Source organism: Nanorana parkeri, unplaced genomic scaffold, assembly GCF_000935625.1.
Source record: "Nanorana parkeri isolate BGI_ZX_2015 unplaced genomic scaffold, ASM93562v1 scaffold995, whole genome shotgun sequence".
Classification (NCBI taxonomy): domain Eukaryota; kingdom Metazoa; phylum Chordata; class Amphibia; order Anura; family Dicroglossidae; genus Nanorana; species Nanorana parkeri.
In genome coordinates, this window is record NW_017307263.1 from 95,608 (window position 1) to 112,736 (window position 17,129).

Sequence of the window (17,129 nt, forward strand, 5' to 3'; positions counted from 1 at the left end):
CTACAAGTTAAATAGGATGGAAAACCGTCTCTAAGCACTTGCTTAAGAATTACATGACGCAGCTCCAGAATGATTCATCACATACATTGCCATGGCAGAATTGCTCGCACCCGTATATTGAGTTCTTCGTGAAATTAAAGGTTCGAGAATTGGCCAGCACAGGAAGTGACATATGCCTATGCAGCACTGAGGGTGCTGTGAAGCAATGATGTGGATGATCTGTTAAGGGGAGGTGCATAAACTCTGCTAGGGTATAATTGCATGATTACGCAAACACCTATTAGAGTATGTCCTGGGCAAAGGACAAAGGGAGTGTCACCTGTAAGCAGACAGATCAGTGAGCACATTTAACCATAGTGCATGTGTCTATTAGCACTATACGTTTATCGATACATCGAAGCTTTCCTAGCACCCTGCTAAGGTCTCTTCTGGATACTGTACTGTGGATGGACTTCTAATTGAGGATAGTCGTTCAGGACCAAGTCAGAAGGTAATCACATCACTGGGCTTAGTTATTGTTATGTTAAGCAGTTTTAAAGAGAATCCCTCGTGTCGAAGTTAACTGAGAAGCTCATTAAGACAATCAGCCTCTAAAGCTATCTCTATGTATTTATTCTAGTAGATATTCACACTGGGGGTCAGTGAGCAGCCCTGGATTCAGAACTCTCTCAGTTATATAACTGCTGACAGGAGAGATTCCACTTAATAATGAAACTTTGCCAATTCTTACCTAGAGACCTTACCTATCCTTAATTCAAATGAAAGCAACTTTTGGTAGATATAAACCCTAACTGGGTGACATTGGGTTTGCTAATTCACTGTAAATCATAAATGGTTACTGAGCTTTCTTTTTTTAGAAAATAATGTTTTTAATGTTTTTTTTTTGCGCAACTCAGTGCTGTCGGTCTCCTCCAGTCTTTTTTTTCTAGCCACCTCTGTCTACATGCATGCAGTCCAACAAATTATCATTGTAAGTGAATAACACTTTTCTTTGCTAACTGAACAAACTTATACCTTCTTAGAAGCTCAGATAGAGACAAGCAGAGTAACCAAAAGAACATCTGGGGTTAGGCATTTTTCCTGATAATATACTGTACCTTCATGGGAAAAAGTAAGTACATGCCATGGAAGCATATTTGAACAAGCAAACACTAGATTTGCATTTAAACAGCACCTACAGATAAAAGTAATATACTTCAATAAAAGATTGAAAGGGCAATTTGTTAATTAACAAATATATGAACAGATGTAATGGTGTACTTTGGAAAAAGTACATAGATCCTTGGCTTTAGAAGTCGATATTGACCACCTTTAGCAAAATTGACTACTTGGGGATGTTTTGCAAAACTGTCCTACAAGTCTCTAACATCAACTCGATGAAATTGTTGACCACCCCTTTATGCACAGTTCCTTCAGTTGCAAGATATTTGTGGATTTCCTTGCAGGAACTGCCAGTTTTTGGTCCCTCAACAAAATTTCAATGGCATTCAGGCTTGATGTGTTGACAAACTAATTTCTGTTTCAACTTCAACTTTCAGACAAATAGTCTCACATTCTCTTGAAGCACACTGTGATATGATGCATAATCCATATTTGACTACATGACTGCAAGCTTCCCAGGCTCCGAAGCAGCAAAGCACTACCACTAGCCATAACATTTCCACCACCATGCTTCACAGATGATACAGTGGGTATAGAAAAGAATCACCCCCCTTTAAAATAATCACATTTCGTTGCTTTGCAGCCTGAAATGAAGACAGACTGTTTTTGTTTTATTAAGCTGTATTTACTCAGTGCAACTTATAAAATCCAAGTGAAACACCAACATGTCAGAAAAGAAAAACAATTCAAAAACAGAATCCCTGAGTTGGGAAAAGGTTCACCCCCTTGTGTCAGTATTTTGTTGAACCACCTTTTGCTTTAATTACAGCCTTAAGTCTGTTGGGATATGTCGCTACTAACTTTGCACATCTAGACTTTGCAATATTTGCCCACTCTTCTTTGCAGAACTGCTCAAGCTTAGTTAAATTTGATGGTGACCGTTTGTGGACTGCAGTCTTTAAGTCATTTCACAGGTTTTCATTGGGGTTTAAGTCTGGGCTCTGACTACTATGCCATGCAAGGACATTCACCTTTTTTTCCTTCAACCACTGTGTGGTCATTTTTGCAGTGTGCTTTTGGTCATTGTCATGTTGGAAGGTAAACCTTCTTCCCATTGACAACTTTCTGGCAGAGGGCAGCAGATTGTCCTCAAGAATTTGATGGTATTTTGCTGCATCCATTTTTCCCTATATCCTGACAAGTGCTCCAGTCCCTGCTGCAGAGAAACACCCCCATAACAGGATATTACCACCTCTATGCTTTACTATAGGAAAGGTGTTATTTGGATGGTGAGCTGTATTGGATTTCCACCAGACATATCGTTTGCTGTTGAGGCCAAACAATTAAATTTTAGTCTCATCTGACCATAACACCTTTTTCCATCTTCAAGGTGTGTTTTGGCAAAGCTCAGTCGTGATTGCAAGTGGCCTTTCTTGAGGAGTGGCTTTTTTTCTTGCAACCCTCCCGTACATGCCACATTTGTGGATAATTTGTGATATTGTTTCCACATACACACAATGATCATAAATTCCTGCAACTGCTTCAGAGTTGCTGTAGGCCTCTTGGCAGCCTCTCTGACCAGTTTCCTCCTGGCTCTTTCATCCAGTTTGGAGCAAAGTCCTGATCCAGGGAGGGTCTGTGTTGTACCAACTACCTTCCACTTCTTAATAATAGACTTCTCCGTGCTTCTAGGCATTAATAAAGCCTTTGACATTTTTTTGTATCCATATCCTGACTTGTCCACAACTTTATCCCACAGATCTTTTGACAGTGCCTTTTCACACATAGTTGATTGTTTGCTTCAGTTGCACTACCAGGGACTGAAATGCTCCAGGAAAGCTCTTTTCATGCTGATCTAATCAAAATGACCCCCACAGCTGATCACAGTTGAAAGTCAAATGGCTTTGTGTGCCATTGAGTAGGTGATTAGCTACACCTGATTGAGTTTACAAGTAATTTTAGGAGGGGGTGTTATATGTTTAATTTGGTTGTTATACGTTGCACTGAGTAAATACAAAAACTGTGTCTGTCTTCATTTTAAAATATGGTTCTTCTTCTGTAATATTGTTTTTGTTTGTACCAAACATGCCTACTGTAACTGTGTCCAAGCAACTCTTATATTTTATTTATCAGTCCACCGTACATTGGCCCAAAAAGACCTGGCCTTTGCCTATATGTTCAATGGCAAATTGTAGTCTTGCTATATTGTTCTTTTTTGACAGCAAAAGTTTTTACCTGGCACATTACCCATGCAAGTTACATTGGTACAATCTCTTTCTGACTGTACATGCATTTTGTCCGTTGCAATTTTTTGGTAACATATAAAAGATGGGGTCACGACGGGTAAACAGACGCCAAACATGTCATGCCAAGGGGGCAGAGGACTTTAAAAAAATGTCACTTTAAAAAAAAATGTTTTGTTACTTTAATTTTTTTTATTTATTTATGTTTTTACACTTAACTTTATTGCTATCACATAGGGGGCTGACAAGCCCCCTATGCAGAGCCGTCACTACCGTACAAGCCTGATCCTCCTGTCCCATCGCACTCCTGACCGGACAAAAACCCAAATCCAACTGGGTGGGTGCGGTGGCGACAACGGATGCCTCCGTGAAATGTAGATAGATAAAAGTCGTCACTCGCACTCCATGATATTAAAGTCAATGCTGTTTATTGACTGAGATAACACACATCTCCTTAGCGACGTTCGAGACCATGCGGCCCCGTCCTCTGTTTGCCTGAGGACGGGGCCGCATGGTCTCGAAATGTCGCTAAGGAGATGTGTGTTAAGCTCTCTCTCTCTCCTGCACAGCTGACCTCCGCTGACCTCAGTCAGAGCGATGTTCTTATAGCATGTGCCGACGAACTGTGACAACAACATATTCATTCGGTGATTAGAAGAAGAGAGAGATCAGTACTTACGTTTTGGTAGAAAGCTTTTTAAAAGAAGAGATGAACTCTGATGTTTTATCACAGACAATATTTACTGATCTGTAAACTATTTATGAGATGTAAACAGTGACTATGTTATGATCAGTGATACTTACAGCCCAGCCCACCAGGAAACTTTTTTTCTTTTTAGAGCTGGGAAGGATTAGGATTCCTGTTAAGTTTTTATTGTTATCTTTGCTTGTTGGGTATATCACCTATCTTCTTTTCCTACCGACAACATTTCAAACCCTGATACACAGGGTACACAAAAAAAGGAAAAGATGGTAATGTGGCAAACAAAACACAAACCGCAATAACAATACATTTTCTATAAAGAATTGATAGACTGTTGTCAGGCGTACATCACTATGCCCCACTGGGAAGTTTTCTGCTCAATTCCTTTACAGATGACAACTTATCTGTCCCGCTTTGACAAGGTATACAAATGTAGGATTTTCCTGAACTGAAGCAAGGTTCCTTGGTGGTAGATGATAAAAATAGATATCCAGGGGAAAATTACTTAAATAGCTTTAATAGAGAGTGCTGAAGTGATGAAATAGCAGAAGGCACAGCTGGATACATTAACAGTAGAAGTGTAGCTTCTCACAATGTTGCACAGGATCAAATAGTCATATTTATACAGCAATGTTTCAGAGTCTACATGGACACCTTCATTAGGCATCTAGAAAGCGCCTGTTTAACTAGTAACAGGCACATGCTGTATCACCCTTAGCATTGGAGAGAGGAGACTAAGCTCGTTGGTGGATTCGGGTAAGGATAATTTTTTTTCTCTCAATGGCAGGTGAGGCTCTGTCTTACTGGTTTGGGGGTGCTGTTTTTTTGCCGCCCCCCTGGAAAGTGCCACCCAAGGCAAATGCCTAGTTTGGCTTGTGGTAGATAAGCCTCTGATGATAGCCACAGGCATGACTTCAGAGGCAGATGCATGAATGGATTTGTAGTTTCACAACAGCTGGAGGTAGAAAGTTTGGCTGCCCCTAGTCTAGGTAGTGGTTGAACACATTATGTCCTGACTCTTTTCGCAGCAATGACCTTCCACTTTAATGTAAAACTACAAAGCTGCATTCTGATCATTAAGTGACCTTTGTAAAATTGCCTTCTCTGAGGGTTTTTTCAGTTCGCTTGGGGTCTGGTGCCCATACGTGGAATATTGCAAACTATTTTTTGGCAGAACTCACAGGGCTGCTTCAGAATCTGCTTTATTCTCTTTAAATGTGGAATTACTGCTGATCACACACACATTTTTTTGGGTGCCTGATTTCAAAGAGGATTGAATGGAGAATTTTCTTACAATTGGTGTTCCCCGTATTTTTAACGACTATGATTGCCATATGCATTTGTTTTATAATTATGCATAACAAAATGATATATATAGTGGGGCACTGGCTGACAGGATTGTGGACAGTGTGAATGTGTGACCTACGTTTCTCACATATGTAATGTAAATAAATTAAAAGAAATAAAAAATTAAAATGTTATAAAAATAATTTTAAAAAATGAAAAGAAAAACAGCGTGGGGACCCCCTCCTAAACCATACCAGACCGTTTAGGTCTGGTAGGAAAGTTAGGAGGGACCCCTACTTTAAAAAAAGAAAAAAAAAGCGTGGGGTTCCCCTCAAAAGTGATAACAGGCCCTTAAGGCCTGGTAGGAATTTTAAGGAGGAACCCCGCCCCCAAGAAAAGGGGAAAAAACATGGGATCCCCCTTAAATTCCCAACCAGACCCTTGATCCGAGCACATGACTGGCATCCCCCCCTCCCTGCCATACCAGGTCACATGCCCCCTGCACTGAGAGGGTGCTTTTCCAGAATCCCCACTGGAAAAGCACCTTGCCCCCCTGACTCCCAACGACCCATCCACACGTGACAAACTCCTGCTGCAGAATTACATTCCGACAGAGGCCGGCAAAATATAAACAACTGGGCGGAGCTAGCGGTGACCTCACCGCTAGCTCCGTTCAACTGTTTACATTTGTCCACCATCTGACAGTCTGCCCGCAGGTCCCATACAAATAAAAACAAATTAGTGGAGCCAGCCGTGATGTCACGGCTGGCTCCGCCCAGTTGTTGTTATTTAGTGACAGCTCAGTGTCCTCAAATAACATGAGGACGCTGGTCTGTCATTGAAGGCCAACAGCTGGGTGGAGCCAGCCGTGACATCACAGCCGGCTCCACCCAGTTGTTGTCATGTAATGATAGCCCAGTGTCCTCTAGTTGTTGTCATTTGCGGACTGTTCTCCGCGCTTCGGCTGGGACTACGGCTCAGCCGAGTTAAAGCATATGCGTTCGGCTCAGCTGAGCCACTTGGCTGTCTTCGGCCTGCTGTACGGGCTATTGTGAGTAACCCATAGAGCAGCCCTTCGGTTCGACTGAACTGAAGGGCTCCGGCAGCCAAAGAGAGCTGAAGGATCAAGCCAAAGGTACGGCTGCATCATTCGTGTCAATAATGAATAACCCTCTAAATGTTTTTTGTAATATGTTGCCGTCTTGCTCTTTTGACAATGCCCAATTTGTTGCTTCAATAACATCTTCGTGTTTTATGATGGTATATAGGGAACCAACATCCACTGTAATCAAAATGGTTTATTTTGTTAAAGTGATGTCCTCCAGGATCTGTAATAAATGTTTCATATCCTTTAAGTACATATCGATGGAATATGCAATAGGCTGTAAGAAAAAATCTATATATTCTCCTATCCTGGCTGTTAGGGAATCGATCCTATTTACTAAAGGTGTCCCAGGGGGTTTGAAACTATCTTTATATATTTTTGGTAGATAGTAAATGATCTGAATTTTGCAACTAGATGGAATCTGGTATTTTTCTTCTTTTTTATTTAGTACACCTGATCTATATCCCTCTTTCACCAGCACTTTTAAGCCTTTATTGTATTCAGCAGTGGGATCTTTATTCAACATTTAGAAGTTTATTCAATAATTCACTTCGGCTCACTTTGGCCGCCTGAGCCATTTGGGTCAGTCGAACCAAAGGGCTGCTGTACGGGCTATTCACTATAACCCGCACAGCCGCCATAGGCAAGCAAACGGCTCAGCCAAGCCAAGCGCATATGCTTTGGCTCGGCTTGGCCATAGTCTGCGAAGCAGACCTTTCCCCCCAAGTAAATGACAACAGCTGGCCGAGATGTCATGGCTGGCTCCACCCAGTTGTTGTACTGTAATGACAGATCAGCGTCCTCAAGTGACCTGGGGACGCTGGTCTGTCATTAAACAACAACAAACAAAACAACAAAAACTGATGTCACAGCCGGCTTTGCCTTTGGCAGCTTTGTGAATAACCCCCTTAGATTTACCATTAAAATATTTCTTAATATTTAGTTTCCTGATTAATTTATTGATGCTTATACAGTATATGTGTATAATTTATTAAGATTACTATTGGGAGCGAATTTCAAACCTCTCACAGGTGAATAAAAAAACCTTTTTGTATAAGTTTGATGCTGAATGTAAAAACAAAAAAAGTAAGACATTTTTCAGAAATTGGGCAGATTTAAAAAAAGTTATTAAAGTTTTTAAGTGGCAAACTGGAGAAGAAGATATACAGGTTATCACATCAACTCAATCATCTCCAGTAAAAGACTTAGACAGAATACACCCCAGGAAAGGGGAAGAAATTTCTACTTCTAGAGAATCTTCTAAACAAGTAAGTTGGAAAAAAGATCATCAAAGCATTAATACTCCTAATCAAGGTTGGCAATATAAATTTAAAAAAAAGAGATCACACAGAAGATATGTTTATGAAACCAGCTCCTCTTTACAACAAGTTTACATAATTAAATGATGCCAATTAATAGACAGTAGATATCCTGAAAATTAAGTTTATTCAAGAAAAAAACGTAACCTCTCCCCTATCGCCCACAACTCCTTTTTTAAGGAACCCTTACCAACATCAACCTATGTGGTACCGATTGGGACACAATCGGTTAAAAAGAGGACATTACATTCCAACAAGAAGAGAAAGAGAGGGTGTAGGGCAGGAATGAGAGAACAAAAGGAGAAGGCTTTATAATCTGCATAGCTGTACACTTAACAAAGATGAATTGAAAGTTTTGGCTAAAGGTTTGAAATTCACTACCAGTAAGAATCTGAATACATTTGACACATATATAAGCATCAATAAATATCTAATCCTTTTGTCGCTAATTACCAGGAGAGTCTCACCACTACTAATCCCTCTATTTCTAGTAGATTATCTAATAAATCCCAATAAAACAAATCACCTCCCGCCAGATGTTACTCACGACAAAACTACCAGGCACTAAAACCAATGAAGGTGAATAAATCTAAAACAATATCAAAATGTGCTGAGCTGAAATGTGTCTCTATAATATAATAATAAATATAATTATTCAAACCACAATGATGTGTATAACGTATAATAAATAAAATATTTGGCACTTTATACCTGGGCTTCAATAGCCATGCCAAAAAAAAGCCAGTAACTGAGAAGCAGGATGCAAAATTGGACCTTGAGACAGAAGGTCCAGACAAGTCGAGGATGTCCATAGGGCATCTTACCAGACAAACTAAGCCAGTGTACCCTGGTCATTTACTGTAAGTTAGTATGGTGCTATCAGTATAGTAGGGATTCCATCTGAATTGATCCCCTACACTCTACAGAAGATGAAGAAAACGCTTCAGTGGCAGAAACACATATTTTAGAGAATACTGCAATCAAAGAGCAACCAGAGTTCACCACATTGGCTAGTAAGTAATTTTGCTCTGGCTTCAAACATGTGCATTTGTGATGGTTATGGGACCCTTGTCTGATATTCCACACCACTGACAGATCTGATGAAACACTAGAGATAATTTCCTGGGTGCGAATCTCTTGTAGCAAAGCATGAGAAATTGTTACTGCTTCAAAAAAAGGGGGACATGGAGATAGGTATCCTGGATGTCCACAGAAACCAAGAACTTTCCCTATTGCAGGGAAGCCACCACCAAATAAACTCCATCCAAAACTTTTAGGTTCTAACCAAGCCATTGAGTGTCATGAGGTCTAACTGGGATGAGCAGATCTGTCTCACCAAGGTATGGAAAACAGGTTTGAATAAAAATCCCAATTAATAAACCACCATAGGGACAAGGCCCTAAACCACCTGGAACAAATCCACAGCTCTCTGTGGAAAACTAGGGATGGTGGAAGTTAAAAGAAAACTCTAAAAAAGGGACAGGGTAGAAATCTTGTACCCTGTAGACACCACCTCTCGCAGTTTAATCAGGAGGGAAAAAGGGGAAGTAGTCTGCACAATCAGGCTTATTGGTGGAAGCCCTTAGTGAAGAAGCTCAGAGAGTGTAAATCAGGGAAAAGAGTGGGATGCTTTCTGTAACACCAATGGCTACCAAGGTCACTCCAGAAAGAACCAAAGATGGGTTGAAAGAGGGGTCAGAAAATAGGCATCACAGAGTGAGAGAGGGCACTATAGAACTTGAGGTTACACACAGAACAATCCAAATTCATGGCTGTCAGCAGGGGTTTGCCAGTGTCAGCATGGCGATTGGTCCTCTTTCTGGTGTTTGACATGTCAAAAGTAATAACAGCCCCAAGAAAAATAGAATCCCTTCAGGAATCCAAATGCAAATGATGAGCTACTTACCTGGTCCCTTGCAGCAGCAGCAGGGGGATTCAGGACAGGTAAATAGGAAGCATCCTTGGCTGCTGGTGTAGTACAAAGTTGGCAGGCAAATCAAGTACAGGCGTGTGCAAGCCCTGCTCATCCCCTGTGCATCCTGAACCTGTGCCCTCAGGAAACAGTACAGATCCAAATTACTATGGCAATTTGTGCTGCCAGCCTAAAGATTGCAATAGAAGAATCAGGAACAGCCATAAAAGATGACAGCATTAGAAACCGTGCCCAGATAGAGAGATATAGAAAAAGACAGGGAAAACATGCTCTGGCAAAACATGCTCTGGCAAGAGATACACCTGAACCATCAGTGTATAGTCAACTGAACACTCCAATGATCTGTTAATGAAAGCACGCACTGAATATCCAGATCTGGGGGTTTGACAGCATACAGAGAGGACAGGGCAGTCATACATTGAATTCACAAAGTGGGTGTTCAGTATGAACACTGATGTCGGTAGTGGACTCTGCAAGGACTGTCTTAAACTGGGCGTCTGGTATGGCGCTGCAAGTAAGATTGGCTGCTTGGGTGAATATTCAGGATGTCAGAATCTGATATGATACTTTCAGTAGCTATTGATAAAATAATCTTTAGCTTGAAAGCAAGGTCGCTAAATTAAACTTAGCTCATGTTGCACATGCAGGTGATTGTGCTTTTTGCTTTGCATTGTCTCGTGTCCTACCTTCTAGAGGCAGAATCTATACCCATCCTTTCCTAATTAATGATCGGTGTCCACCAGTGAATTCTGGGAGAATGTTATATTACTTACAGGATAAATGCCTAATACACACTGAGGGGAATTTATCAGGGTTGCCCAGGGCAACCAATCAGTGTCTCTCTTGAGTTTGTTCAGTTAAGCTTTGAAAATGAAAGAGAGAAGCTGATTGGTTGCCATGCACAGCTGCTCCAGATTTTGCATGATCCAGTTTTGATAAATTCCCCTCATTGTGCCCGATAGAATAAATCCCATAACAGTATTACAAAACAGAGGCAGAGTTTTCAAGATGAGGTCTTGCAACATTACACTCACACCTACTTGTTGATCGTCAGAAAGCCAATTAAGTGTGTAACCATAATAACACTAATAGCACAACACAGTATGTCGTCATATGCAACTCCACCAAGCAATAAAATAGTATTGTTGTTAACTGCGTTGAACAACACAAATAATAGCTGGGTTGGGAGTGGCTATCAAAATTTTCAAACTTTATGTTTAAATTAAACTGCTCCCCATTTTCTCTAACCAAATTCTCCATTTCCAAAAATCTCCTCTTTTTCTCTAACCAAATCTCCATTTCCAAAAAACTCCTCTTTTATTTCTTGGGTTGAACATAGAAAAATACACATGCACTTTGTACTGAAGGTTGGATAATGACTTAGATTAATGATTACACTATCTGCACAGCAACAAAAAGGCATACGCTGTCCTGCAGCTCTCCACATCATAAAGGCATGGAGGCTGCACTATTTGAAGGGCATGGTGCCTTCTCCATTGCCTTTCATCCAGCTTGGACTGAGAAAATGGTGTCTCCCTGCATTGACTACTGCACATGTCTGTAATGTAATAATGACCCATGGTGAGCATGCATCTATATTATACCATGGGCATGCAAAGCTCTGTTCTGTCCACTGCACATACCGACTACTATAAAAGGACACACGGTGGGTAGATGACTTTCCTACTGCACATCATTTCTTTGTAACTCACTGAGTTATGTGCATAAGTTTGATACCAAGCTTTTTCAGAAAAGCTGCTAAGAACAGCCTGTCAAATATATGAAAACACCTGTGCCTAGAGCTTCACCTGGCTGGAACTGTAAATCTTAAATATTAATTTACAACATTTCATACTTACCTAACTAAAAAAATATATATATTTTAAAATGTTTATTTTGCAGTGTTGAACATAATACATAAAAAAACATTATACATTCCTATTAAAATATAAGAAAAAAAGCAAATCTTTCATATGAACTCCAGTATCATGTCTTTCTTACCTTCTCTTAGAATGCAAAAGCTTTTTATTGTTAACTGAAGTTTAAAGATAAAAAATCTGTTAGTATATGCCATTTCAAACTCATAATGCTTCAATGTTCAACATGAGAAAACACAAGCAATTAGGAATCAAATGGGAATTTATGGGAACAAGCTCCACTTATTTGCTTATGTAAGCAGGGCCCTAATATTTTAACACTTGGGATTGTATCCATACTTGCCTTAAAAAATATTTTGTTTTTTTCTAAGCTTCTTCCGGTTGCTTTGGTAGTCTATTTCTATCAGTTTTGCTTCATTAACATCAATTCAGGTTAAAGCTAGAGGCAAATTTGCTTGTTACATAGTTAGTCAGGTTGAAGACACAAGTTCATCAAGTTCAACCTATAGAGATAAGAGTGGAAAAAAAAAAGAGAAGAAAAGTTGAAATTTACATAAACTTCTATTAAAGGAGAACTATGGGGTCAGTGTTTTTCCCCATAGTTCTCCTTAGGGTAACGGGAGGACACAAACTAGCGTCCTCCCGTTACCCTAAGCTCAGTATACCGCGAGCTGTAGCTCGCGGTATACTGAGACGCCACAGCCGGAGTGGATCCCGACGTAGATGACGGGATCCGCCCAGCTGCGTGAGTGACAGCTGGCTCTGCCTATCTAGAGGCAGAGCCAGCTGTACCCGCGCCCCTCCCCGTCCGTTCCGCCAGCCAGCGCTGGCAGATCGGAGCGGGGAGAGGGGAATCCAGCCCCTCCCCCTGTCACGGCAGAGAGCCGTGACAGGATCGAGAGGTGAGCGAACCTGGTATGTGCTCGTTCACCTCACGATATACTGAGCCGACCTGTGACAGTCTCATTGTCACAGGTCGGCTAGAACTATGAGGTGAGTGGAAATCACTCATCTCGTAGTTCTCCTTTAAGAGCAGCAAACACCATGCACATGGAACAACAGTACTGCTGGACTTAAAGTAAAACTCAATCATTAAAATCTCATAATAGCACGTTAATGTAAATTCAAAAGTAGCTTTCAATCTTTTTACATTTGAGACTTTCATTAAAATAATACTTGGTGATCTGGCCATGGCCTTCCCACCAAAGCAAGTGCTTATGATTGACCTTTGCAGATCTTTTAGAATGCTAAGTTTCAATCTATGCATACATTGGTGGTGTGTATGCCTCCTTTGGGTATATGTAACACATCTTTGGCACTTATCTGGGCTGTATTCTTGGTTACACCTTCTTAGGTAAAATATTTTATCATTTTTAAAATGTCCAAGATCAGAGTTGATTTTCTAATAAAACTAGTAATTAAAAGAAGTGCCAAGTTGACACCATTCAAATCCTGCCCCTAAAGGACCAAGTCCTAGTGAGAATTCCTGTCTGTGCAAGCATATAGGCCCCACTAACATAGTGTTTGTCATGATCGTGTCCTAAACAGTGCAACAGAGTGATCTCCTTCTTTCTAGATGCCAACCTATTTAATAATATTCCAAGCTGTCTTTACTCTAAAAACATCATCTGATTTGGATAGGAAGATTCTTCAGACTGTGCTAGAAGTGCTGTCACAGAGTACAAAGTATTAGAATTTGCTGATAACTTTCCAGATAGGAATGTTCAGGTGGAAATGCCTTGCGTCAGTCTTTACTATCCCAACACCTACAGTATGGGGCAGTGCTTTGCTGAATACAGTTGCTGAATACAGTTCAGACATACTCTGTTAAACTATGTGACTTGAGGCTGTTAGGCACTGAAGCTACATGAAGTCTTTCACATCAGAAAAATAATAGTATAAAGTTTCCTCCCCTCTTGTTCAGGAACTCTAGAAACATGTATAACTGAAATATTCTGGCCTCTGCAGCTTCTGGGTGTGTTAGAACCCCAATGAGATTTTTTCAGGTGGTCAGCTTTTGAATTGTAAGTGGCAACCCTTGGTGATAGTGTAGAGAGCATCTATCAATCTGCAGTGGGTGAAGCCCACACTGACTGTTGTACTTTGACTGACATTTATTCAGTCATACAACGCCATACCGAAATTAATTTTATATAATTTTTTGGGACAGATATTTAATCACCACTGGGTTTGTTCTTTTTTTTTTTACTATATAAATAAAAAAGTACTGAAAATTTTGAAAAAAAAAGTTTCCCTACATTATGTTATGAAACATTTATTATTACCCAATTTTTTGGTAAATCGTAAAAGACGTGGTCACATCGGGTAAAAAGACACCAAACATGTCAAGCCTTAAAATTGCATCCGCAAAAACGCAAAAAACTACCATATCCAAGATTGGCCATAGGCGACACTTTAAAAGCTTTTACTACTCATCAATTTAGTGTTAACAGTGATTAACGGTACTATAATTATTGCTCGCACTCTGACGTTCGTGATGATATGTAACATGTTGTTTTGACATGTAGGCTCCCCCGACGCATATTTATGTTTGTATGTGCGTGTAGGTGGGGGCAGGAAATGTAAACTTTTTTTGTGTTTTTTTACATTTTTGTTAGTTGATACCGCTTTCAGAGCTCGGAGGGGAGTTCAGCAGTTGGAAGAGTGCTGATCTCCATCCGATCTCAGTACAGATAGCTGCCGTGCCAGTCCCGGGCCTGCACGATGGACAGCGGAGCCTGGGATAGCCAGCAGCAGCTATTAAGGGGGGCGCACACTCCTAGGCACCATGCAAGCTCCAGAGCCTCCCGGGCACGTATATGTAACAGCCGTTACCAGCTTTTAAAAACGTTTACTGTGTTCTGCAAGCGAGCGAGCTAGAGCATAAAAAAAAATGCCCTACATATACAGTAAGGCACTTGTCGTCCGTCTGTTTATATACAATGGGCGGACGGCAAGTAGTTAATCTGCCAACTACTATGTAAGACTATTGTTCTGCTTCCAATGTGCTGTAGGTTGCCTATAGATATTTGTTCTAGCTGGGCATTAGCAGTTTTTTTTTTACCAATACTCTGTAATGGGCCTTATATTTGATAAGAAAGATCTTCTTGCAAAAAATCCTGTGAAGTACAGAACCTAATTTTAGGTTGAACTCATAGATAAGCAAATGCTGTCTGAATACAAGAGACCTCTGTATTTTTACTTACATTTTGGTGATCTTTGGTTATTTCTTCCAGGCCTGTGCAGTACGTAATCCAGTGTTAAACGTTGTGGGAGCTTCCTCTAATAAGACAAGTTACTGCTGGTGTCTCTCCTTGTGCAGGGTAAGTGGTCTTTTATGCACTCCCTCTTGCATACTCCCCAAATGACCCCTTTTTGGAAAGTAGACACCCCAAGGCAATCTCATTTTTTGGCACAGTTTTTTTGAAAATGAATAAACATGCTGGTATTGAGGGGGTTAAAAAAAATGGAGCTTAGAAATGGTGCACTGGATATAGTGCATACAGGTCATACACAAATGGAGTTGGCAAAGGGGTTAATTTACAGCCCAATACAGTGAGACAATGGAGATGAGGGAGGTAATGTGCAGACATACAGGATCAGGGAGGTGAGGGGTTAATATACAGGTTACTGAATAGACTGGCTGGAGATGAGATGTATAGGAGAGGAGGAGGGAGGTGAAAGGCTAAGTTTACGTGAATCTGCTGCTGCTGCCACCAATCTCTGCTGTTTGCAGGAACTAAATAATGACTCATTAATTCATTAGTTTCCTCCCTTTCCCCTCAGTTGTAAGAAGAAGGGGAGGGCTCTCAGATGTAAACATTACACTGTTTACATCTGTGAGTGCTGTGATCGGCTGCTCTATGACCAATCACAGTGATCCCAAGGTACTAAGCCTTTCAGGTCAGCTTTGTATACTGTGTCTATCACAGTAATCAACGGGTACAGTGGCAGCCCAACGTTTATTGCTGATGTGATGTTTATTTATTATTATTTCCATTTATATAGCGCTGATAACTTACGCAGTGCTTTACACAGTGCACATTCACATCAGTCCCTGCTTTCAAAGAGCTTACAGTCTAAGGTCCCTATCTCACATACATACATGGGACAATTTAGATGGTCCGTAGAGGTGGTGAGTGAAGCCTCTTCAAAGGGAGAGCAGGATCATAGGTGAGGGCTGTATGGTGGTCCTGTGTGACCTGTGAGGACCACCAGGCAGTCAGGCTAGCAGGCGTATCTAATGAAGTATTTAAACCTGAGCTTGGGTGTGATCCATGTTTAGCGCTGGGTTGCCCCAAAAACAAGCTCCACTCCGTCTTGACTTGGCAACAGCTGAGAGTGCAGCCTTTTTTCCTGGCAGGGGACAGCAGAGTGGGAAGTGGTGGCATGCCATGAGACCTATAGTATATGCAGGCGCTGGGGTGGTAGCCTCTCTCCCCGAATGTAGGTGGTATGGCCATGGTGGCCTGCGTGCGGGGAGCTGAGGGACGGGGTGACCCGTGACAACCATCGTGAAGATTTGTTTTCTGAAAAGGGTAGGAAGTACCAATCAGTCAAGGCAAAAATTGAAACATTTTGTTCGATTCCCTGCAATTCCTTAAAAGACATTGAATAAAGAACACTCCAATAAGTAATTAATATACTGTAATATACAAACTGCAGTCAAAACATGTTTTATTTATTTTTAGATATTATTGGGAAGGGGTTAAAACCTCTGTTAGTTTATTTATTACTGTTTGTGTCCATATTTGCAAAAACATGATCATCACTTGCTGTGTATTGGATGAAGAACTCCAAAAAAAGAATGCTTACAGCAATAAAAATATTGGGGGACATTTATCAAGCAAGTTAGCGACACAATTAGTAGACATGTGCGATTCGTTTCATTCTGAATTGAAATTTGGACAAATATGGGCAAATTCGGACATTCGGATACTTCCGAATTTCAAAATTAAAATTGAAAGAATCCAAATGTATCTGAATTTTCCAATAACGAAAATTTTGGATGCATCTGAAATTTTTTCCAAATGTCATTCTGAATGAATTTCTGTTGTTAAATGTTAAAATAATAATAATAAAAAAAAACTGCATGGGATCCCCTCCCCAATTCATACCAGGCCCTTTAGGTCTGGTCGGGATTCCAAGGGGGTGCTCCACAGCCTCCTCAGCTGAGGAGGTGTTCTTAGCACCCTTTCTATACAGGGACTCTGGATGCTAGAGGAAGCCAAACTTTTGATCAGCCTGCTGCATATGCATGTGATTTATATTCCTACAGTATATCTGTCCTTTTGCATGGGACATGACAGCTGGTGGGCATCCAGTCCGACAGCACCAAAACAGTGGCATATATAAGCTATCAAAGCAGTAGATGAAGCTTGGCCACAGTTTAAAAGATAGGTCACAAATTTCGCTGAGTGGAAAGCAGGTCCCAGCTCTCTCAGCAGTCCATACCAGGAGTGGAGAATTAGTAAGTGGACTGCCTAGGTTGATCTGGAGAGTGGTCTCTTCACCTGAAGGTGTTTAATCAGATTTGTCAGCAATGGGGAACACTAGATGTT

At 40.8% G+C, this 17,129-nt stretch overlaps 1 protein-coding gene across 1 annotated transcript in view; it reads left to right on the top strand.

Moving 5' to 3' along the window:
- The first annotated feature begins 226 nt into the window (after positions 1 to 226).
- The window catches only part of EPS8L3 (EPS8 like 3), a 74,483-nt gene continuing 57,580 nt past the window's right edge, over positions 227 to 17,129 (top strand). Inside the window, exon 1 of the mRNA XM_018566987.1 lies at positions 227 to 490. The gene's annotated coding sequence lies outside the window, so the exon portion shown is untranslated. The remainder of the gene's footprint in view (positions 491 to 17,129) is intronic.